The sequence below is a fragment of the Ceratotherium simum genome, chromosome 15, assembly GCF_057802395.1.
Source record: "Ceratotherium simum simum isolate JZ-2026a chromosome 15, ASM5780239v1, whole genome shotgun sequence".
Taxonomy (NCBI): Eukaryota; Metazoa; Chordata; class Mammalia; order Perissodactyla; family Rhinocerotidae; genus Ceratotherium; species Ceratotherium simum.
The window spans coordinates 51,849,753-51,872,680 of NC_141914.1; the positions used below are offsets into that span (position 1 = coordinate 51,849,753).

A 22,928-nucleotide genomic window follows, 5' to 3' on the forward strand; every position below is an offset into this window, starting at 1 on the left:
ACTGATAAAATTAACTTATTTTTGATAACTCCAGATGTTGCTTTTCTTATCATAGTTTCAAGTCTTTCTTCTACTTAATATGTCTGAATTGGGGAAAGATTGTGACCCAGGATATGCATAAGTATTGCATTTCTGCTAAAGATCATTTGTAATTTTTTTCCTACGTTAAATAATAAAACAAAAAACAAAATCTTCTTGATAGCTATTTTCCTCAGCAAAACCACATTGTTAAATTCAATTTAGTCTAGGCTTATGGAGTGAACTTGTGCTAGAAGAAGGGGAAATATTACCTATAACTTTTTAAAATGTAGAACCCAAAATCTGAGCAAATATAATTTTCTTTATTCTTCCCTACATGGCAATTTTTCTATTAATAATATGTCTAAATATAATGCAAATGAATTTTATCTATAGTCTTTCTAAATCATAAATATTTTGCTTTCATTATATCCTTTGAATTTTTATATATGTTAAAGAACTTACCTTTTTGTATGGAAATTTGAATTTTTTCCTAGTATTCCAGCTTTTCTATGTGACTTGCCAATTGTCTGGTTTTAGTCAGAAGAGCTCCCTCACTGAAAACCAATGTACTATTTGGTTATTTTTAGTCCAGTCTGACTATAAGGTTTAAGCATCAAGAATCTAACAAAGTGAACTAACAAGGTCTCCAAGACAGTTTTGATACAGAAAGAAAAGATTAGATATGAGGTCAGCATAGAACATTTAAGTCAACATAGGAAATGAATTTAGAACCTTATTGGTTTGCCCATAACCAATTCTAATGCAATTGATCTTAACAAATCTGCTCTACCAGGATTTTAATCTAGAAATTGGCAACATTTACCAATTTCACAGTTACAATTCCTTAACCTAATATCTCTCAGTCAAAGCAAAATAAAACAATACCATAATTTAATAAAGAACCAAGTAGCTTAATTTGAAGCGGCACGAAAGAAAAAACAGGTAATACTGTAAGGTGGGAAATTATCAGCATTAGCTCTAGAATCTAAGGCATTTCCAACAAAAACTCATTATGGAAAGTCTAAAACTGGTTTTAAAAATTCTTCTAAAAGTGATCAAATTATTTAACAATAGAATTGCAATCGTCTTGAAAGCATCTTTTTTCCCCTACTCATGTTTTCATGTGAGAAGCTACTATTCTCTTTTATTTCTCAGGGATTTCATTTATTTTACTTATTTCATTTCACAGAGAATATTTTAAAGACATATTCTCTTAGAAAGTTAGAGCCAGTAGCTGGGCAGATAACAATGCTGTTAATTGAAGTATGGAACATGGAAGGACAAGTACTCAAGAGCCATTTAAATGTGTACATTCTGGTATGTTTTATTAAAAACAATTTTGAGGGGCTGGCCTTGTGACGTAATGGTTAAGTTCACACACTCTGCTTTGGCGACCTGGGGTTTGTGGGTTCAGATCCCGGGTGCAGACCTACACACCGCTCATCAAACCATGCTGTGTCAGCATCCCACAAACAAAATTGGGGAAGACTGGCATAGACGTTAGCTCATGGTCAATCTTCCTCACCAAAAAAAAAAAAAAAATTTTAAAGCCACGTGTGTGTGTGTATAATACATTCAGAATCAATTTTCCTACATTAGAGTTGCATGTCTATTCATGGAAGTATAGATCATACACGTATAAAATAAATTTTCAATTATCCAAGAAGAAGTTACGTTTTATTGGAGGAGGCGTTGGAGGGTAGAGATTAACCATGGTGAAAAGCAATCATAGAGCATTTGTGAAAGCAATTTAAATTACTGTTAATCATCTGAATCATCTACATATTAGTTGTTGTTTATTATTTAGAACTGCCCAGTAGAAAATACATACCACAGCATCCTCTTCTACTTCACCTTGACTTCCCTGGCCAATCAGACATGTCATATAATGGAGAGATGCCCTCTTCATCCACTCACCGCCATCCTTAGCACTTAGCAATGGCTGGCTCCTAGAAAAGGCTAGAAGGCCCCAAGGCTTACAGTGGGACTGGAGGTGTTAGGTGAGGAAGGGACGGCACAGGGTATGAATATGCAGCTGAGGATACATTTCCATCCAATTTATCCTCTAAATCAGAGAAAAATAGATGAAGAGAAGAGTGAAATTTGCTAGGAAACGAACAATAAATAATACATTAGAAAAATAGACATTTTTGCTATTTCTTTTTATGCAGTTTCATAACTTATGTATATTTATGAACATAGTTTATTTATGTGGTTTGTGTATTTAGTGTATGCAAACTTCCGAACTATTGTTTTTACGCTTTTGAATGTAAAATGGTAAACCTGTTGTTAAATGTGAGAGGCACTTTAACTCAGCACATTGGCATTAAATAACCATTCTACAATATTTTGGCTGGTTTTTTTGCACTGATTACTTTTGTTTTCACATGGAATTGACATTACGTGTGATTGCCATCCACACTCTCTTCGTTACCTTACTTATTACAGTTGATAAATAAGTACTGATGCACAGATGCGTTTACGTACAACCTCTTATCTGGGAAGCGGTTTGAAAATAATTGTGAAGTATTTAGTCGTTCTGGAAAAAAAGGCTTTTGAGCATATGTTTGGAGTGATGTTGAGAGAGTGATAAAAATTTAGGCAATTCAGATAATGTTACTGGAATGTTCAGTAGTACTTTTGAGAAAGCTATAAGAGGTCCTGAAAATAAGAATACAATCTCTCCCTCACTGACATCCTGTTATTATTATTCCAATGTACATTAACCTGTTGTTTTCTACAGCCGCCACATAATACATGGAAAACTATTAGCGTTTTTTTAAGAAAAATTTTATGTTTTGTTCAAGGATCAGATCTTTCAGCGATCACTGCCTTAAGCATTACCTATGAGAAAGCTGTGATAATAATGGAAAGCTATTAAGATGAGCAAGAAGTGAGAACAGAAAGAAAAAAGGAAACCTCTCCGTGCAGTGAAGGAGATGGGATCCTTCAATGAGAGTGGAATTCATGATATACATAGTATGGCCCAGCTGTTTGGGAACATTAAAAATCCCTTCACTTAAGCTGTTGAAAGCTGCAAAAGAGACCAAATGTTTTCCATCTCAAAACACATTTTACTTAGCTGTGTTTTGAAAGCTGTTATCTAAACATTAAAAAAAAAAAAAAAAAAAAAAACCCAGCATATTTTAACATGATTTCTTCCTTGGGTGCAAATCAGCAGTTATAATTTAATTTAGGAAAGAGAGTGAAAAAGGTAGAAGAAAAAGGCACAATTTTATTCTCCTACCTTCTTGTTTATCTTTCCTTAAAGTACTTGGAGGACATAAAACAGGGAAATAAAAAAGTCACCAGCATACAGTTTTGTTAACTTATCTTGAACATTAAACATTATGCCTCAGATTTCGTATGGTACATAAAGTGTTTCGCCTTGCAAGATCGTGTATACAGCACTTCAAAAAAGCCAGTAGGACAGCTCACTAAACGTAATGGATGTGTAACAGCAGATCTTTAGATCTCTTGTATTTAGCATGACAACTTTGGGTTGTTTAGGTGCTTTAAACATGATATCTAAAACCACGTATTTTCTTCCTAGTGATGAAAAACGCAGACTAATTACAAATTTCTTATGCTAGCGATGGCTTGACCATCCAGTGCAATGCAACATTATGATTATACTATATCTCCTTTTGTTACTGAAATTAATCAGTTTTACAACTTCACTTCATTTTCTTGATGCATTTTCATGTTATTTCTCACTAGAATGATTGCTCACTGAGCATAGTAACAGTTTGGAAATGTGTTGTCTAATGGTGCACTAAACAATTTATTTCTATAACATAACAGTTTTTAAAGGTGAAATCTTAGATACTTTCTAATTACATGCATCCATAGGTGTCTTCACCAAGACCCTTAAGAACTCTCATTAAGCAGTTTCAAAAGATATCTTGAAACAAAGGGACCGATTCCCACTTAAAAGACTTACTTTTATAAACTAGTTTATTTCCTGTCAAAACTTATATTCGCTATTATGTAGGCAAAAACGTTGTCAGGAAATTTTACTAGGAACGTGGCTTAGACAAGGAATATGTGGGGTCAGTGCCTTGCACCCAGGATGCAAACCACAAGCGGGTTTTGATGATAAACGCACAAGGAAGTTTCAAACAGTGTAAATAATCAGATAAGGAAGCAGATAGCAAGGGCAGACATGCTAGATTTAGGAGGAAACCACCGCTAATAACCCCAAACGACCTTCCTCGGGCTATGAGACATAATTATGGTTTAATGACATAATGTTAAAAATCAAATTTCACTGTTTTTATTAGCATCCCTATTATGACAGATTCATAGTCATGGACAGAAAAATAAGAAATTGTTTTGTCTTCTTTTATTTTTATCTTTATGTTTTTACACAAATCTAAGTGAAGAATGTAAGATGAGGACAGGTGATACATTTTCTAGGGTCACTGTGGAGAACCTTAGTAAATTAGAATTTTACTTCTAAGAAGGATCTCTCTTCTCTGACTTGAATAATGAATTTCTTTTTCACGTGTTTTTCCCAACAGTCTACAATTAAAATACATTAATCAATGAGAGAGTAATTGAAAAATACGATGCTACAAACCAGGCATTCGTACAAATTTGTTCTCACTCTGATTATGATTGAGCCTTGGGAAAATCATGTTGCTTCTCTGGCCTCCATTTTCGTATTCGCAAAATGACTGTGTTAATTGCTAATATGCAGTGCAGATTCGCTGATGTCTCAGGAGTCTATATTGGTCTTGAAAATACCCCTAATGGGTACTTCCTTTATTTATCTAATATTTATTATTAAACAGAGGTTAGAGTTCCTTAGGGTCCCTGTCAGTCAGTGGTTGGCTCAGAGTGACCCGAAATGCCACCTCTCAATATCAGACAGATGACATTTTTGGCAAATTAGGAGGCCCATCTTTCAGATCTCTACCTCTGAGGTAGTTAGCCTTGGGAGAAGATCATGGCAGAATATACAATCAGACTGAGCAGGGTTTGAATCCCATCTTTAATAGTTAGCAGTTGTGTGACTTTGTGCAAGTTATTTACTCAATCTTATTAAGTTCAGTTTTGTCATCTGTAAAACAAAGATAATAATCACTTATAGCCTATTAGTGAGTAATTAAATGAAATAATACATCATAAGTGCTTGACATAGAATAGGCACTTAATAAATGATTGTATTACAATTATTATATTTTACCATCTTACTATCATCTCTTGCTTCTATTACTTCACTAGCTTGCTAATTGGTCACCCAGTAGCCATCTGCTCCACCCCAATACATTTGCTACGTTGTTGTCATTAGGGTTTTTAAAGATGATAATTTAGCAAGGACCATGTCTGATTTCTTTCCAGAATGAGTGAATAAATGAGTGAAATTAACAAGATTGACTCATGTTAGAAATAAAATATTTAAATACATTTGCTTTTTTTAAAAAACTAATGGGTTATCTTTTGCCTACATTTCCAATCAAAACCAAATAATTTACAAAAAAGTTAAATCCATTGGTCGATTTTTTAGTGATTACAACAGAAAACAGCAATGGGGCATATGTATTTAGACATTATGTTTATGATTTAAAGGTGTTTTGTGGGGCCAGCTCGGTGGCGCAAGTGGTTAAGTGGGCACGTTCTGCTTCGGTGGCCCGGGGTTCGCAGGTTCGGATCCTGGGCGCGGACCGATGCACCAGTTGTCAAGCCATGCTGTGGCAGCATCCCATATAAAGTAGAGGAAGATGGGCACGGATGTCAGCTCAGGGCCAATCTTCCTCACCAGAAAAAAAAAAGGAGGAGGATTGGCAACAGATGTTAGCTCAGGGCTGATCTTCCTCACAAAGAAAAAAATAAAAGTGTTGTGATTTTTGTTACTGTTATTATTACTATTGCAAAAGAGTTGACTGTGACATAGACTATTTCTTTGGTTGTTAAACTAAATAGGAAGACCCATTATCTGAAGTAAAACGTTTCTAGTCTACCTACAAAGCATTATGCCTGGATGTGTACTTTCAGTACGTTATCAGTTATTCTTAGATTAAAAAAAAATTACTCCAGAAGTTTCATAAGCTTTCTTGCTGCTTTTAGATTTTGCCAGAACAATTATTTTTCAATGTTTCTTTAATTTATGCTGACAGATTCACCCAGCGTAGAGTATAAATCCATCTGGAGTATTAGAATCCATCAGGAAAATTAATCTCTGTTTAGAACACGCACATGAATATACACATACCTAAGCTACTACCATCCATATCTTTAACACATGTGGGAATGATTTTATACACCTAAGGAACAATAGGATGCTGAGTTTTATCAAAGCAATTAAACAAACATTGAAAATACATTTAGCCTAACTCCGCACATGGTAAGCGCCCCAGGAATATTCTTTTCCACTTTTGCCCGGCCTTTGAATGAGCACAAGTCTCACTTCTTTCATAAAGCCTCCCCTGCACCACCAGCCTTTGCGCATCTCCCTCCTGTCTGAATCTCTGCAGCACTTCTCATTCGAGCCACATAATTTAGCACTTAATGACTTACAGTCTTGTACTATTTGCTGTTCTTTCAAGTCGCTTAGTCTTGTCTCTCTAAATAGATTGCATGGGCCTTAACAGCAGAGACAATGGCTTACATTAATTTTTTATTCCCTCTGGCTTCTAAACCTTATCTTGCAGCATATTTAGCTTGGTCATTTTCGACCTGTGAATCAGGAGCCAAGGAACTGAAGAGAGTGGTGTGGGATTGGGGAGATATCCCAGAGTAATTCCAAAACCGAAGAGTTCATGTAAAATTGTGTGTGTATATGTGTATGTACACGTGGGTGTATGTATGCATAAAGAAATTAGAAAAAACCCTCAAATTAGATATAGACTTTCTAACTTGTAGCATGCCTATGATATATTGTCACATTCAAAAAAAGGAAGTTGTACAATAATATGTACAGTATAACTTTGGTAAAAACAAAACATATATAAAAATATATATGATATATATATAACATATATATATATTTCTTTATTTTGTGTGAGCAAAGAATACTACAAGAAAAAAACACACTGGACTGAATATCGATTACTTCAGAATAGTGAAACACCTTTGTGTTGTATTCTTTGGTTAGTAAAACAAGCATGTATTGCTTTTGTAATTTGAAAGACTTCAAAGAAAGTGTTTAAAAATGAAAACTGCAAAGGAAATATCAAAGTGAAGTGGAATGATAAATAAAATTACCAGATTCTCTAAGAGAAAAAAAATTTTCATTTAAATTCAGCCTCTTTGCCTGGATTGATGGAGAGCCACTGGCATAGCAAAGGCATTAGCCGAGAAGCAGAAGTTCTGTCTTCCAGCCACAGGTCTACCACTTAGCTAGTACTAGGACTGTGGGCAAGTTCTCTAACATCTGTATCTTTTTCCTCATTTTTCTTATTTTTCTTGTGGTGACAATTTTACTTGTACTTTGTACATGAGAGGGCATGGTTTTGTATCATTAGTGACTTAATTAATTAATTAAAGTGAAAGCTCCTTGAAAAAGATAATGTGTTATCCCTACTATGCTCTCTGTCTCATCTGATATGGTTTGGTTGGCACTTATGCAAACCTGGCAATCTCTCTGGGAGCCTGTGGAAGTGGCAGCCAACAGCCACTTTATCAGAAGTGGCTACAGCTCCCAGGAAAGTCCTACCACTACAGGCAAGGGGCAAGGTCCTAGTCCATGGCAAGGGTGGGAAGAGAGAGAAACAGAAATTGCTAATAGTATTTTTCATTGATGCATTTGGCAGTGATATGGTTATATTGCCTTTCTTCTAGATTTAGGCTGTTTACCAGGGACTCCTGGTAAACAGTTTAGCAGGGCACTTCTACGTTCAAAGATCAACGTCTTAGCCAATTTATGAACAATAACAAAAAAATCACTCTGAATTTGCAAAGCAACTGAACCCTAGTTTGGTACATGCCCCCAAACCAATTGAAAGCTCATGATCTAAAATATGATGGCTCTGGAAGCAGGAAACAAATCTTTCTGAAATCTTGTTGTCATAATGTCACCACTCTGAAACTTATAATCACTGCCTTTTTCTGTTTTCAATCCAATATAGCCTAAATTCCAACAGGCTTTGGAAAGCTTTCCATAATTTGGAAGTGAAGTCTTGTTCACTAATGTGTCTCAACTTTTATGGCTCCTGAGATGTCCTGATGAGTCTATTGAGCAACAGTTCATGAGCAGAACCAGAGGCGAGTATTTGTTAAATGAGAGTGTGAAACCACACCTTTCGAGCTACAACAAGGTGTGAGCAGGCTGAGGCTAAATGAAGGCTGGAGGGTGCTCCTTCCTGGGCCTGAATTCCCTGACAATCAGAGGAGGCCTAGTGACTGAATTCTTCCATATCCACCAAAGAGCTTTGGCTGGTGTATTTGGTATCTATTGCTACATAACAAATGACCCCAAAACTTAGTGGCTGAAAACAGCAATAAATATGTATTGTCTTCAGTTTCTATGGTTTAGGAATTCAGGAGCCGCTTAGCTGGATGGGCAGTTCTGGCCCAGGGTCTCATCAAGTTCCAGTTAAGCTGGTGGCTACAGTCATCTAAAGATTTGACTGTCACTGGAGGATCCACTTCCGATGGCACCCACTCACATTTCTGGCCCCAGCCAATAGAACAAATTTACACACCCAAAATTGAATTACCTCTCTTGTGGTCCTCTGGATTCATATCAATTTCTTACTCTGTGTGTCCTCTTTCCTTTTCCTTGAATGTTTGAATCACCCATATTTTCCCTACATTTTGAAGAATTGTATCTTTTAATAGCCTACTTCAAATATTGACTAAAATGTACTTCAAACTTAATTTCTGTTCAAAGTTTATTTTAAAGACATGTATCACTTCCAGTCGAATCATGAAGATTCCTATTTCTCTTCATGTGCTTTCTTTTACCTATCTCCAATATTCCTTTCTTAGGAAATATTTCTCCCCATTAGAATTGTGATTCTTAGCTTAGTTGTTTGATAATGCAAATAAATTTGCATTCCTATCACTTATTTTAGCTATTCTTCTCTGGTTTTTTATGTTTCTATTTCTGTTTTTCAGAAACAAAGTACTGCCTGAGTGACAGTAAATAAATTAGGAGAAAAAAATATTTGTTTCTCTTCTGATATAACGATGTCTATGAAAAAAACAAACCATAGAGGGCATTTACCTAGACAGTAACAGCTATTTTATTCTTAGAACTCCATTTAGTAATAGCTAATGTTTATTAGGTGCTTATGTGCTAGGCACTGATGTAAGTGCTGTGCATGGATTATCTTCTTTAATCCTCTCAATAGCCCTATGAGATACTATCATTATCCCCATTTACAGATGAGAAAACCAAGGTGGTAAGTAACTTGGCACATGTCACTCACCTAGCACATAATGAAGCTGTGATTTAAATTCAGGCTGTCCTACTCTAGAGTCTGTGCTTTTAGTCACTGCATACTATTTTTCCTCCTTATAAGTCTCTACTAAGCACCAGGCATTATACTAAGTGCTTTAAATACATTATCTCCATTGTTTAATCCTAATAGCCTTCTATGATATAGGCAGCATTACCACAATTTTAAAGACATTGAAAGAGAAGTTCAAGGGCCGGCCCCGTGGCTTAGCAGTTAAGTGCGAGCGCTCCGCTGCTGGCGGCCCGGGTTCGGATCCCGGGTGTGCCCCGACGCACCGCTTCTCTGGCCATGCTGAGGCCGCGTCCCACATACAGCAACTAGAAGGCTGTGCAACTATGACGTACAACTATCTACTGGGGCTTTGGGGGAAAAAAATAAATAAATAAAAATTTAAAAAAAAAAAAAAAAAAGAAAGAGAAGTTCAAGAAGTTTAAGCAATTTCTCAGTATCACATAACTAGAAGGAGACTCTATTGAGTGCTCCAACATCAGAGGGCTGCAGCTTAGCAGGAAACTGAGGATGAGACTGATTGCTCATGAGCCCAAGTGACTTCATATTTGCAGAGAGGAAACCTGTGGTTCACTGAGCCCTGGGAAGAACATCTTCTTACTTCATTATGGCAGCTTACCACGCTCAGCCCATCACTTTCCCTGCTAACGGCCACAAGAGGCAGTTCATCTGTGAAAACACTCGTGCCACCACATTCTAGGTGTTGGGGATTTGACAGCTGGGTCATGTGAGTCATGAGCCACTGGGATCACCTCGACCACATTAAACAAAATTACTGGGGACAGGGAAGAATTAGAAATGTTGGTTTGCCCTCTACAGGTACTGTGAGTACAGGATACATTAATTTATTTGTCTTAATTATTTATCTTGTCACTGCTATGGAATGTTTTTCAAAATCTAAACAAAATTTGGTGAATTTACATTTTACTGGGGGCTTAGATTCTGCAGTGAGCAGGTAACTGGAAATCAAATGCGATCAAAATTTTCCTTGCTCAGCCATTAAACCATCCAGTGTTGGTTTGGATCACCTTGGCTTCGGTTGAGCATCAGAGGAAATGGTGTATGTGCACTCAGGGGCTGCATGGTGTGAAAAATACATATCTCTAGACCCGAGAGTCACACTCAATGCAACAAGATACTCATACTACAAAAGGCATTTGAACGCTGATTCCTACCCAGGGAACAGATGATTCATGTTTTCATCTCATGCTCTTTTCTGGGTAAAGGATCATTCTCTCATTCTCTGTCCCTCTTTCTCTTTCCCCCTCCCTCACCCTCCCTCTCTTTCTTTCTGTTCACAGTAGTTGAACATTAGTAACTTGAAGGTGTACATGTTACAACTCCACTGTGCTTTCCAAGATTAAAATTTAGCAAAATGTATTTTATAAAGACTTTTAATGACTTTCTTAAAATATTCCAGTCTTGGTTACCAAGGAGATATGTACAGGAAATGATAAACATTTATTATGATAATTTCTGCAGAGACAAAAAACCCCACAAAATTAATACAAACACATTATATAGCTAAAGTACTTAATGAATCATTTAAATTTGATTCATCCAACCATTTTTTTTTGAGGATGTATGAACTTTGCTAGCTCTTGTAAGAGTGGAAGTGGGGAGGACGAAGGTAAAACTGTGTAAGATACACTGTAATATTATACAAAAGCATGAGTTTAAAATTTAAAATCTGTAGTCATTTCAATCTTATCTTCTTGGGCTCATAATTTCGATTTTCTCCACCTCATGACTGGGTTCCATGGCTTATTTGTAAATGGTAGTTCAGATCATATGGGGAGAGAAATTATGTGTGAATTGAGGTGCGTATTTTTCTTCCCTCTTTAAGTATTTCCATTCATGTCCCTTCTGGCATTCTCCCTTCTTAGTTTGTGGGGCACTGCATTAGCAAGCCTGGATTTGTATTCCAGCCAAGAACTACATATCAAAACACAAATACTTTTGAGAATCTGCATCTTGGAAATTGACCAGTACTTAATTCTGGAGTTTATAGACGGGCTATATTAGGATTTTATTCGAAGTTGAAGAATTGACTCAACACGATTTATGGAAAGATATTTTTAAAGCCACAGCTGAAATCAATGTCTATATTTTCACAACGATACTGAGATTTTATTGGTACTTTAACCACTATTGGAATATTTTGACATTTTACCATTTGATATGCATCAAAAGATGTGACACCCATTAAATGGATTGTAAACCTAACACATTTTTCTGGCTCTATAGAGTTTTTATTCTCTATTTTTAAAGTGTCTGGCTGTGGTCATTGACATAATAAAATGGAATTTTAGGATTTCCAACATAGAGAAAAATAAATATTTCACTAAATCATTGATAAGAACTTACATTGATTGTTTCTTAATAATTCTGTAACGGAGACATCATAAGTAGCACCTACCATCACAGCTTTGTAGTGGAGCAATAATTCTGGGGCCAGAACTGCCTCACTATCCCTCCCCCTCCATTTAGTGAATGCCTCTTTAGTTAGAAGCAAGCATTTTCAATAGATCACAAATTAATCACGGCCATTAGTGCTCTTTACAGAGAAGACTGTGTGGTCGCTCCTGTGAAATGTCCTGTTCCTCAGGATGATGAGTTAATTCATCTGGAACAACGTTAGTTCATCAAAGTTTGTGGTTTATCTAAAGATCAAATTCCTGTAATTTTGTATGCCGTCTGATTTAACATCCACTTAGTTTAGTGATTAGACAGCCATCGGCAGGCACAACACATGAATCCAATACCAAAAACTGGAGAAAAGGCAAATTCTTAAATGTTTAATTCAGGCATCCATAGACTGAGGTTAACTTGCTGCTTTTCTTTCTCCTGGGAAAATACATATCTAGGTAATGCTAAATCTTATTAAGAAACGCCTAAATAATATAAAACATTGCATGTATATATGCCCACGGTAAAATCTGTTCTTTCGAAGGGCTTGTAATGGAAGAGGATAGGAAGGAATGGATTGATTTTGAAATGAGATTATACACATTCCTTTGGAAGGTTCTTATCTCATGTACCCAAGTACAGTTGCAACAGTCCACAGGCAAAGGATCAATGGCTAGAGTTGACTGATAACCTTCTTTCTTTGTGAGCTGGATAGATCTTCCAAATGCTTTTGAGTTGAATGAAAAGTTGAGGCTTGATTTTGTCTCTATTTATCTATTACTATTTTGTAGTAACATTTTTTGATCAAAAGTTGAAAACAGTCAGTCAACTGATAGAAAAATATTCAGGGGAATACTTATATGCTTTGTTGAAACAGGTGCAAAGTAATATAAAACTTTATTTCCAAAATTTTTCCCCTTAGGTATTCCAGTGAAAGGGGAAAGGGGCTTTCCTATATGTTTAAATATCTTTGTTGATGCCCCATTAAACAAGCCCAATAGATTTCTTTACTGTTGAACTTCTTAGACTTTTAGAGTGTTAGAGCATTTACCACATTGATGTTCATTGTGAAGCTTCAAGAAGGAGCTCTCTTTACCTCCTTGACCACAGAACACATTATCAGGGAATACCTGTTAACAAGTCACTGATTGGAAAATGCTGGTGTGAAGTGTGTTTCCTGCCATCAAACAGCTTATAGGAAGATTAGCAGATAAGAGAAACATCCCAACTGACCCTAAATACGATGACTGACAAGTGAGTGGTTTTAATATTGAGTACTGTAAGAATTTCAAGGAAGGGAGCCTGGAGGGCTGTGCATAAGCTTGATAGATAGAACTATTAATTCACCTCCTTGATCTACTGTTCCACCTCCCGAATGCTGTGAATATCAGAGATAAGGAAAGGTAAGGGCCTGTGTGAACACAGTTAAAGGGCCAAGAGTTTCTACTCATATCCCTGGTTGTTAACCAGAGCTAAAGATTTATGTAGAAGGAAGAATCAGGAAACGAGCCTGGAAAGATAAATTTGACATCAAATTATAGACGAGATTGCATTTTGGATTAGGGATTTTATTTTCTAGCAAAGTAGCATCAACCGGAGTTTTTATTATTGTGATTTTTCTTTGCTTTTTACCTTTTGTTTTTAGGTAAAGCAAAACATTGTTATAATTTTGTTATTTCAGGAAGACTGATTTTTGGTGTAAAAATGCCACAAAATTCGGGCCTAAAATGACAGGAGCCTCCATTAGGCCAGTGTCAGTAGGAAGGCAAAGGCCCTGAGGAAACAGTTTAACAGACTGACTAAGCCAATGACGCTTCACTGGAGATAAGGGAAAGGGAGGAGTCCAGGGTCCGCACCAAGTAAAGGGCAGAGAGTTGGTACTGGGACAGAAATGGGGGGGAGGGGGCAATAAAGTGCTACTCCTAAGAAGCGGCAGCGGCAGATTTTTCTATCTCTAAATTCTCTAAAAGAGGATTATCAGTACCTCAATTGACTCCCAAGGGGGAACAGTGTTAAACAGTCCAGTTTCCTTGGATATTAAATATAGCAACTCCTCCTACAATTAGCCATCATTAATTCACCCTTCCAAGGGAAGTTCAAAGGTAGTTTAGCCTATTATGAAAAGAATGCTACTGAAGATGTCAGTATGAATAAAACTTGATTTCATTCTTAAGAATCTTACAATGACCCTGAAGGAGGTCCACTGATGGTGTTAATAATGAATACTGAAAAGCATTACAGATACAACTGTAAGGTAAGGTAGAACTGGCTATAAACCAGGAGAGAAGCACAGATGATTTGGGGTGAAGGATGAAAAGGTCAAACCTGGTTGGTAGGAATCAGTGGGCATAAAAAGGGGATGGCTCTGAAGGATAGATAAGATTTCATCCAAGATAATCAAGACAAAATGACTTGTAGGCTGAGGAACAATAATGATTATAATTACAATTATATTAGTAATACCAAAAATAATAATAGCTTTTTTTTTATTGACCAGATGCTGTGTGCCATGCACGATTCTAAGTGATTTACGTACATTGCCTCATTTAATTTTAAAAAAATAGAGTAGTTTATACTGAATTGTTAGGCAACTGGAACCCATTGAAGAATTTTGAGCCAGGGGAGTGAGTAACAGCTGACGCTTGGGAAGATTAACAGTGTTGAGCATAAACTGGTGGGGGGGTGAGTGGTGGTCAGAAGATCTGTTACAAGGTCATTATAATAATTCAGACTAGAAGTAACAAGCATCCAAGCTAGGCATCCAAGCTAGGTGGGAATGAAAATTAAGGAAGGACCCAATACATTTTTTTAACAGACATCTACTGAATACCTACTATGTACTTCCCATTATGTTAGGCTCTGGGCAATAGGGGCAAATAAGATAGACCCAATCCTGCCCTCCTGGCACTTAAAGTTCACCAGAGGACATTGTAGAGAATAAATTTGTTGGCCTTGATAAGAAATATTGACCTAAAACTAGTCTGGATGTGTGTGTCTGTGTGTGTGTGTGTGTGTGTGTGTGTGTGTGGCCTCCTACTCTGGCTTTTAGAGCTCTTGAATCTCAGTGGTATTCTACCTCTGTCTCAGAACTCTCCCTCTTACTGATTGGCAGAGAACACAGTGGGTGGGACAGAATAAACTCAGCTGCAAGCCAGAAAGAGACGGACATCTTCGGGGGTAGCACAGCTTGAGAGAAATAAAACATTTTTCTTAAAATTCTTCTCTTCCATAGGTCAGGGTAAGGATTAGGGCAACTGACATTGGAATGGAAGCAAGAGGATAGAAAAATACTTATACTTTGCCATTCTCCAAAGTATAAACCAGACTATCTTCCTCATTGTGTGTGTAAGCCTATTCTAACCCATTACACAAACACAAATAGTGTGAAACTTATAGTATTATGACCTGTTCCCATGAACTCAGAGCACTTTACTCATATCACCCAATTTATTTTCCCAACACTCCAATTAGGTTGATATTATGAAACCTTCATGGAAACTGATTCAAAGGTTAAGGGACTTACCCAAAGGCACACAGCTAGGAGTGGAGACAGGAGTAGAAAAAGGTCTTCTGACCTACTTTCCCCATAAGATTATGAGTCTAAACACACTCCTAAATGTTGTTTCTAAAGCCTTAGGGAAGAAGCTGGCCTGGAGTTATTGTACAATGTGCTAAATGCTGTCTTAAAAGATTGAACTAAAATTAATAAAATAACAAAAAATTAATTCCTTACAGAATTGAGGTTAATTCCAAAAGCATTTACTACCTTAATTCTTTGATCTAAAGTTAGGAAAAATGAGGGATTTGGCTTTTTGAGACTAGTTATAATCATGATCCAAGTTATCTTCTATAAAATAAAAAGATAATAGTAATTTTTGATCAGTGATCTAAAAATGCTTATTGTCTGAACAACCAGACTGATGTGTTTTTTTGTGAATATTTATTTCTCAGTTTTTCTGATATTTATTTGCTCATAATTTTTTTCTTGAATGTATCTTTTAATGCATACACATCAGAGCATTAAATATCTCTACTTTGAGGGGACAAGGAATAGAAAAATAATGCTATTTTGTCTCTTTCTTTATCGAAATCTTATTATATCTATCTTATTAAAGTTTTTATCACAGTGTTTTCATTTAAACTTGGTATAAATTTTTTGTTGTTGTTGTGCTTTAGCCACAAAATAACCACTCAGCGTAATAGCTTAGGACTGAAATACATCAAAATAGCCCAACAAAAAATATTTTAAATATGGCAGCCTTAATTGGAGTTTCGGAAATAAATCTTTGAGTGTAATAATTTATTCACTAGAGCTGTTGTCTCAGCAAAGTATTTCATTCTGTATTCGAAGCAAGAAAAAAACAATTCACTTTCATTCTGGCCAAATATTCTATAAAATACTCAACTGTTAAGAAAGTCATCTGCATTTTTTTTAAAAAGATCAGATAGGTGATTATGCTTGTGTAGTTAATTAATAAAAAGGGAAGCAGGTAATGGTTCACTGGGGTAACTTTTATATCACAGTATCTGTGAGGAGGATCCCATGCTGTAGGGACAATAACGGGGTGCTAATTCTGAACGCACACAGTGCCGTCCTACAAAGACATCAAGATTTGTAGGAAATCAACCCTCCAGCAGTCCTGGCAAGCCAGACTGACCCCAGCAAATGAAAATAATCAAAAGTAATTAGAAGCGTGCTGGACTACTCCTCGGAGAGCAGAGCGGGAGAGTAAACATGCCTGAATCCTTGAGCCACTGCAAAGGCCCATGTCTGAGCTGTTAGGTGCCCTGACCTTGTCCACATAAAGATGTGATTTATGAAGTGCAGGGCACAGCAGCAGGGCTTCTGTCTTCTCCTGGAGAACCAAATTACTGAGGTGGAGATTAACATGCTTTCAGTCGGGCCCATTTCCAGACCAAGGGAAATATTTTATTTACATTTTTTTTACCTTTAATTTCCTCTTTTCTTTTTTTAACAGCTTCCCCCCCCCCCATAGATTAAAAAAAAAAAAAAAAAAGACAAAGTCCATCAAGAGAGACCACAAATATCTCTCCTGAGCAGTGGTGATGTGTGTTGGCGACTATATACATTCGGAGCCCTTTTTGTTTGTAAACTCATTGTGCTAGAGTGTTTTGCTGGGTCTATCTACCTACATCACAGAACTCACCTTCAAGTTCAGGGACCCAAGCTTGTGAAATACTCCCCTGATAAAAATACATAAATGAAAATTAAACAACATGTTACCTTTGATTCCATGGCTTTCTGATCTAGTTTCTCTTGCCTAAACATTATGCTTCATTACAAGGCTTACTCTGTAAAGTAAAAAGATTTTGGAGAAGAAATTGTAGATGGTCAAGAATTTGGAGGAAAAGAAAGAGAAGAGATAAATTGGAGTTTCTGTGTTGGGAGAAATATTTATATGCAAATCAGTGGGAAGTCTCTTCAGTCCTAAAGATGTGCTTATATTTTTTTCTTATCTTTGTCTCAGGTTAGGCAAGATTTTACAAAATCCCTTTCTGTTGTGGAAAAGGAAGCATTGATTTTCTTTTTAAACACACATCAATATCTATACATGAAGCTAATTTAATTAGCAAACAGTTATTGTTCAGCCAAATGTCAATTTCTCAGATTATTTCATGCTTCTTGACATGAACTGTATGAAACAGGATTGAACAGGGTCTCCATGAATGAAACTGCACTTGAGAAATGTAAAAATGCACTTGTACGTTCTTGAAAAGCTACAAAAAAACAGTGTTAAAACAAAAATGTCGGGCTTAGAGTTCAGTGTACATTTAGCCACCTCAAGAAACCCAAAGATGCAGAATTAAAAAGAACTCTACTTAGGCTGAGGTTATAAAGTGCCTTCCTCTATAAACTAAAAACATAATGTCAGGGTGAATGGGAACATACTTTATTAACTTTATGGTATTGAAAACTGCCAGCAAGTTGTCTTGGTTTTAAATATTGTCCTCTGCAGAGTGTTACAGGGCTGTTTGTCCACAGGAAGCCTATTAAAAGTGGACAGTGCAGTCATTTCATCTGGCTTTGGCTGGACTGCTTTTCTTTCCTTTAATGATGTGCTGGAATGTACCATGCCCATAGGGTCTCCATTAGCAGAACTTTTACTTCTGGGACAACCATGAAGTTTAAGGCTTAAAAGAGGCATCAGCTTACAGTCTTGTGGGAATCACTTGAATCCTGGAGCACTAACTTCTTACTGCTTTAACTAATATATTGACTTATTTTAAATAAACAGTTACACAATGAAGGCAGAGCCAGTGGCCTTATTGGAAATCTTTGAGCCTTTTAAAGATTCTGCAATCCACACAGATGCAGGAGGAAGGAAGGGGCCTGAGGAGGGTTTATGCCCTTTTCAAACCAGGAAGAAAACACATTAACCTCTCCCACCCCAGCCCTGCCATCAGCCAAAGGGGGATCTTTACAGCTCCCAGAAAATCTATCAGCTCACACTCAAACCTCATATTTTCCAATGCCTTTTTCCTGGTAAACAACAATTAACAGAAAAAGACAGAAAAATTCCTTCTGGAAAAATGTTTTTAAAAATATGATGAATCACTCTATTTTCTGCTTTCCCCAAAGCTCTACATTTGTTGTAGTATGTTCCCTCATTCCATCCCCTTAATATTTAGATCATCTGTCCTGATACATGTTTGCAAATTAAAGCTGGTTTGAGATTATAGTAAAACCATTATTTTTAATAGCCCATTTCAAGGGCAGCGCTAAACACTGCAGAACACGCATGTTCCTGATTACTGCTGAGCAGACAGCGGCTTTTTCAGATTAATTTGTAACTGGGAACTACTGTAAACAGATTCCACCAGAAATCCCAAGGAATAAAGGGAATTGGTGGTGGTATTTGGCTCCTTGTATTTATTTATTGTTTTAGAAACCTCCTGATGGAAAGCAAGTTAACGAGGGGCGGGGGGAGGGCAGCAAGCCCCCTGCAAAAACTTTTTCCTCCAGCCCGCTGTCTCCTCTTCCGTTTCACTTCTGATGGGGGTTGGGGGAGGGAGGTCAGGGTCTTCTCCTAAAGGGTTAGTATTTAAATAGCAAGAGGCTCCTTTCATGAGAAACAAGGCCCCTTTAGCTACTCTGGGATTTCAGAACCCTATTTTTAAACTTTAAGTTGTGTCAAGAAAAAGTGAGGTGACTGTCTTTACATGAAGTTATTATATAATCAAAGGGGAGCGGGGGCGGGGTGGGGGGGGAGAGAGAGAGAGAAAGAGATTTAGTTTGTCCAGGTCCTTCTGATGATTTCCTTTAGTCTTTCTCACAAGTTATTCAGTAGAGAACAGTACTGATGATGATGATATTAATAAAATAATAATGATGAAGCTAAGTAATTCCCCATCTCCCTAGATGAATCTTCCAGGTTCTGAGAAAGTATTAACTCTTTTGGCTCTATTTGGGGAAGAGAATTTCCTATGTGGAAATAGCCCTAGCTCAGGCCGCTGTCTGCGGGTCTGGACTGCGGGGTGCTCTCGTCCCGGCTGAGCCTCCGGAAGGCGCGGGACGGCGCGCGAGGAGGAGGGCAGAGCCCCGCTACCCGCGCCCGGCGGCGGCGGCGGCGGCTTCACCTGGGTGGCTGGAGCCGCCGGCGCCGCGCCTAAATTCGGGGCGCAACGCCATCTACCGGCCTCCTGCCGCACCTGCAAGTGCCCAGACCTTGAAAGTCGCCCCGCCTCCCCCACCCGAACCCAATATAAGGGAAAAAACTCGGAGGCCTTTTCCACGAAATCCTAATTTAGCCAGGCCCTGCCACTGATTCCACACGACCTTTTGTTTATCCACCGACGTTTCCTCCTTCTCAGAGAGGCTTTGTAAAGGGCAAGGAGGTGGGGGCCGCGGGGCCGGGGAGAGGGATTGGGGCGCTGAGCTCTCAGACCCCCTGATCAGGCCGCACTGTCTGAAGCAATCGGTTCCCCAGATTACTTGTATTTAACACACAATGCATCATAAAACAAATCCCTCATCCTGACAGGAAGAAAATAGAACAGCTCATAGCTCGAGCCGGTCCAATTTATGGCTAAATTAAAAAAAAAAAAAAAGGGCTCCGACAATGGGCAAGTTGAGGAAGGGCAGGAAATCAATGGCAGCAAACCGGGGGCTCTTAAAGGTTCTCAAGCGCCGAACTCTATGGGAATATCTGCCCGGGTTTTAGGTTATTTACAAAGGATTTTTCCTGTCCTACCTACCACTGCTGTGCGATTTTCCCTCAAACAATGGCTATTATCTGAAATAACAGTTCAATGTCACAGATAACAGGCCACCGAAACGAATTAGTCACCACCTCTTGTCATTTTCTCTCCCCCACATCCCTCCCTTTTGTTACTATTTTTGTTTTAAAATCAGCATTTTGGGGAAATATAGATCTACTAGATTTACACTTCTATTTGCACTTGGAGAACACAAAAAGGGGACTTGTGTTGTCCCCGTTTGCAGATAAAGTTTAACATAAGCACGCTTTCCATCCCCTCTCCCTCCAACCCACCCCACAAGTGTCCCTTGACTCCCTTACTTTGCTTAACTTTCCATTGTTGAGCCCAGAAGTTGGACTTCGTCCATTTGTATTTATGAATGGAGTTTTGTGATTAAAAAGCATTTCTTTCCATTTAAAGATGGATTTTATTAAATTTTCCAAGGTTGGCTAAAGTAAATCCTTAGACCCTTTTATTTTGCCACGCATTCCCTATATCTTCCTTCCAGTGTCGTTTCTGAAATGTGTTGATAAAAATTAACCATATATATTGGAAAGTTATTAATCACCATATAGTACTGATCACCAAAACCAGCATTTATAATGTTAAAAGTTTAAAAATAATCTGAGTTGTCAAATTGCTTAATTCCACTTTTGGGCATTCACAGTGTTTTAATTAATGTATCAAAGAATATGGCAAAAACTCACCAATCGTCAATCTCTCTAAGTTCATAATACATTCTTTGGGACAGGTTATATGCAAATGATGTTTTAGATTTGTAAATTCTTTCTTTTAAGAAAAATTTGATTTGAAAAAGTAGCATGCTCTTCTGCTGACCTACCTATAATAATAGAGGGAATAAATTAGAGTACGAATTTCAATAATAATCATCATAATAAAAGATGCTTAGCAGAAAACTGGAAATGGACATGCCAACTTTTCACTCTTAGGCTGCTGTTTTCTGAGAATTTCTGTTAATTATGTTTAGCATGAGCCAGCGTCTCTTTACCCTAAACCTCATTCTCGCCCCCTTAGCGCCCCACCCCCAGCCTCGGTGCACACACCCTCACACCCCCAAAAGCACTTCTCCACCCCATCACTCCCATCCCCCAACACACACACACACACACACACACACACTTACACTTGTGCTTTCAGGACATCGAAACAGAGGATATTTCCCTGGGGAAAGAAATCCTGCCTGGCGAGATCTCCCCATTGGTTGTTTACTCGGAGAAATCTACATGTTTAAGGGGGATGGTGCATCCATAATCAGTCTGTCCCTATAGGACTTGGGTCTTGGCGACCTTTTTGTGACCTCTCCCGCCAGAGGAGGCTGCTGTCACTTTAAAAATTTACTGAAAGAGGAGCCCGACTGGCTTCCGATCACTCTGGGCGGCGGGAGATAGCTCCCTTTCTCCCTCGCCCCGGGTTCTTTCTGGATGGCCGAGCAGATCCTCTTTAAAGAGACAGTTCATGAAATAGAAACCCGGCGGCTGAGCTTGGAGTTGCGAAAGAGGACGATCCCGTGAGGGTCTAGGACCGGGGAAGGCGCTGCGGAGGATCTGAAAGGGGGCTAGAGCTCCCCTCGCCTCCCCAGGCCCCCCACCTTTTCAAACTCTCCTCCTCCTGCCTGTTTCTCTCACCGCCCCCCCTCCTTGGAACTGGGAGAGAGAAGTGGAAGAAGTTTTAGTGGGTTTCAGATAACTTTCATTACACATCGGGCTGATAAGAGCAAGAGAAAGTGAGAAAAGAGGGAGGTGATGTGAACCAGAAGGAATAGCTCCGAGCTCATTTAGGAAGGGGGGAAAAAGCCAAAACACACCAAACCCGGGTCACCCAGACGAGAGGAGACTTCATTTCTGGTCTTAAAAATACACTGTTGGCGGACAATAAATCTGAAACGCGTGGTCCTGGCGAGCAGATCCTAGAGACGGACAAAGTTATCAGAGAGACACCCATTCGGAAATCGAGACGCGAGCCTTTTTTTTTTTTTTAACATCTCGAAATGTTGCTCGGGATCGTTTGAAAGGATTTTCGTGCAGGAAAGCTGGGGGCTGCTGATTATTTGTTTGTTTTAATTCTTCCGTGATTGCCTTTTATTGCTGAGTTGAGGCCATAGAAATCTGAAGGTAAGAAAACTCACTTAAAAAAAAAAAAAGTCTTGGCGATGCGCATAGTTTGTAACTTCGGACAGCTTCCTGCCTTGGCACCCCTTCTCCGGGGCGCCCCCCGCCCCCAGCCTTCTTTTCCTCCTTGCCCGCAGTCTCGCGGAGCCCAGCTGCTTATCTGCGTTGCCGGGACTGGCGATTTCCTTGTTCCTCCTGCGAACGGTGAGGTCTGGACGCGTCTCCGGGGTGGGTCGTCCGGCCTTCGGTGGGTCTCTCTGCCGGCTGTCGGCCTCTTTTCCTCGCGCTCTTCTCCTTCCCCTCCCTCCGTGAGTCTGTCCGTCGGTATCAGGGACTCAGAAGGTGGGGTTGCCAAAATCTGGATTCCTGGCACCGGCCACGCGACTTTGGAGCCGCTTTCGGCCGAGTTCTACCTTGCCAAGTAACAGCTTTGCTGTCCAACATCGTGTGCTGCTCCGCGAGAAAGTCACATTCGGACCTTTTGGCTAGATTGTGGGGATTTTTTTTTCCGTTTTGCTGTTGGTTTTTTGAAAGGGCCTTTCTCTAAAGTCCACCTAAAGGGAATTCTTTTTTTTTTTTTTTTTTTAAGCTATCTTTGGAACTTGACAGCTTTTAAAAACACAGGAGTGTGTTAGATGAAATGACGGAAGATGTGTTGTTACTTTATTTTATTCGACATTTCCGAGACGATTAAGACATTTGGGAGACAAATGCAGTTCTGCTAGCAAATCAA

At 38.5% G+C, this 22,928-nt stretch overlaps 1 protein-coding gene across 6 annotated transcripts in view; it reads left to right on the forward strand.

Annotated features, from left to right (window-relative positions):
- The window catches only part of MECOM (MDS1 and EVI1 complex locus), a 345,813-nt gene that overhangs the window by 258,890 nt on the left and 63,995 nt on the right, over positions 1-22,928 (forward strand). Inside the window, exon 1 of one of the 6 annotated variants that reach the window (XM_014783211.2) lies at positions 22,056-22,198. The exons of the other annotated variants lie outside the window; for them this stretch is intronic. The gene's annotated coding sequence lies outside the window, so the exon portion shown is untranslated. Of the gene's footprint in view, positions 1-22,055; positions 22,199-22,928 lie in introns of those variants that run through there. 6 annotated transcript variants of the gene reach the window in all.